Genomic DNA, 3,262 nt, shown 5'->3' on the forward strand with positions numbered 1-3,262 from the left:
ACAGCAGAAGGGGTAAAACACAAACAATTGAAACTCAGTTAAACATAAACCTTGAGAATGGCTCCAGGCTGGGCTCTGTGAGTGTCTCAGGAGCTAGCCCCTCAGGGAAAAGCTACTGATTGCTGATAAGCCTCAATCCTACCCAGAACCTAGCCTCAGCACAGCAACTCCAAGATAGAGGAAACAGCCATCTCCCTCCTTTGTGATACCCAAAGCAGAACTCCCTCCCATTCAACTAGACTGGGAGGAGGATTACCAGGTCCTTGTGGAGGCAAAGCTTCTTTGTGCTTGCTCAAACAAACTTAAGAAACCAATCAATCCACAGGAAAAACAAACACCACAAGCAGACCAGAGACTCCATCAAGAGATCTCACCCTCCACCAAAAAAAATCATAGAATTCTTTTTTCTACCTACTTTTTTAATTTTTGAAAAAATTTGTTTTTTGTTATTTTTTTCTTTCATAATTTTTATTTCAGGTATGTGTGTGTGAAATCTCTTTTAACCATTTAGTCCTTTATTCTTTCTTTTTTTGAGTGATTAATTGCTATTCTGCTGATCCCCAAATATATACCTGTCATCGTTTCTTAGACCTTATCCCTCATTGTGTACATATTTAATACAGGAACATTGAAGTTATGCCCTGCATGCTCTCAGACAAGGCAATAAAATTACAACTCAACACCAAAAGCCACCAAAGAACATCCTGTAACTCATGAAGGCTGAACAACACACTGTTGGATCACCATTGGATCATGGAATAGATTAGAAAGGAAATTCAAATGTTCATGATATTCACCAAAAATGAACCCACAATTACCAGCTCCTCTGGACACAGCAAAAGCAGTACTCATAGGCAAGTTTATAGCTCTGAGTTCCTACATCAAGAAATTGGAGACATCTGAAACCAACAATTTAATGAGACATTTGAACTTCCTTGAAAAAGAGCAGCAAGACAAAGCCAATCAAGTAGACAGGAAGAAATAATTAAAATTAAATCTGAATTAAACTAATTAGAATTCAAAAAAAACATAGAATCAGCAAAAAATGAGTTGGTTCCTCAAGAAAGTTAAAAAAAAATGAAAAAACCCGAAAAAACCTAACAAAAAAAAGAAAAAACCAAATAAACAAACTCAGAGATGAGAATGGAAGCATCACCACAGAAATGACCAAGATTCAGTATATTATAAGGGAATATTTCTCAAACCTTTATGATAATAAGTTTGAGAATCTGGTAGAAATGGACAATTTCCTAGCAAAAAGCCATGTGCTGAAACCAAACCAACATGATTTAAAACAACTAAAAAGACACAAATCAAGCCTTGAAGTAGAGCAATAAGAGACCTTCCATCAAAGAAAAACCCAGGATCCGGAAAATTCACAGCAGAATGATACAAGGCTTTCAAAGCAGAACTCACATGAATACTCCCTCAACTAATCAATGAAATTGAAAGAGAAAGTTCACTACCAAACTCATTCTATAAAGCCATTATAACCCTCATTCCAAAACCAAGCAGGAACTCATCAAAAAAAGAGAACTATAGAAGTGTTTCTTTGATGAACATCGATGAAAAACTTCTCCACAAAATCTTGGCCAATCAACTTCACAATTCATCCATAAGGTCATACACTGAGATCAAACAGGATCAATTTCAGAGATGCAAAGGTAGTTCAAAATACGCAAATCAACTAATATAATCCATCACATCAACAAGAGCAACGATAAGATCCACATGGTTATCTCAATAGATGCAGAAAAAGCATTTGACCAGATCAAACATCCTTTTATGATGAAGGCTCTGAAAAGACTATGAATCCAGGGAACATTCCTCAATACAATAAAGGCTGTATAAGACAAATCTATAGCCAGTATTATACTTAATGCTGAAAAACTAAAGCCTTTCTCTCTTAACTTAAGAACGAGACAAAGATGTCCACTCTCTCCACTTCTCTTCAATTTAGTATTAGAATGCTTAGCTACAGCAATGAGATAAGATGCAATCATAAAAGGGATCCAAATAGGGAAAGAAGAAGTAAAACTCTCCCTCTTTGCACATGCCATGATCTTGTATTTAAAGAATCCCACGGACTCCACTCCCAAATTACTCAAGCGGATTTGAAACTTTGACAAACTAGCAGGGTACATAATTAACCCTCAAAAATCAATGGCTTTTCTGTGTGCCAACAATGAAAAGAGTATGGCTGAAATCAGGAAAGCAACTCCTTTGGTAATATCCCTACACACAAAAAAATGACTAGGAATTAATTAAAGAAGTGAAGGACCTCTATGATGAAAACTGAAAACCTGAAAAAGAAATCAAAGCAGAACTTAGAAAGTGGATAAACCTCCCATGCTCTGATATTGGGAGGATCACCATCTTGAAAAAGGCAATACTTCCCAAGGCTATTTACAAATTCAATGTGATACCTATCAATATTCCAACCTCATTCTTCAAGGAAATAGAAGAAGTCATCCAAATATTCATATGGAACAATAAAACACACCGAATAGCACAAACGATCCTGAACAGAAAGAACAGTGCTGGGGGAATATCAATACCAAATTTCAAACTCTACTACAAAACCATAATATCAAAACAGCTTGGTACTGGCACAAGAAATGACCTGAGGAACAATGGAATCGAATTGAAAACTCAGAAATCAACTCACAAACCTATAGCCACCTAAACTTTGATAAGTTAGCTAAAAAAATAGAATAGAAGAACGACACCCTCTTAAGTAAATGGTACTGGCAAAATTGGTTTATCACCTACAGAAAACTAAAACTATATTCTTTTTTTTTTTTTTTGTCTGTCGCGCTGTCCCTCAGCTCTTCAGGTCAAGGTGAGCACTCTACCACTTGAGCTACAGCGCCACTTCCAGTTTTCTGGTGGCTTATTGGAGATAGGAGTTTCACGGTCTCTCCTGCCCGGGCTGGCTTTGAACCGCGATACTGAGATCTCAGCCTCCTGAGTAGCTAAGATTATAAGCGTGAGCCACCAGGGCCAGGCTACAGCTATATTCTTATATAACACCCTGCATCAAGATCAACTCCAAATGGATCAAAGACCTTGAAATCAAACAGACACCCTGAAAACATTACAGGATGGAATAGGAGAAACCCTAGGTCTCCTTGGCACAGGCCGAAATTTTCATAATAGAGACCCAGAAATACAACAAATCAAAGAAAGGTTGGACAAATGGGATCCCATGAAATTGCAGAGCTTCTGCATGGCAAAGGACATAGCTAGCAAGGTCAATAGA

This window comes from Dipodomys ordii, unplaced genomic scaffold (genome assembly GCF_000151885.1).
Source record: "Dipodomys ordii isolate 6190 unplaced genomic scaffold, Dord_2.0 Scaffold230, whole genome shotgun sequence".
NCBI classification, from domain to species: Eukaryota; Metazoa; Chordata; class Mammalia; order Rodentia; family Heteromyidae; genus Dipodomys; species Dipodomys ordii.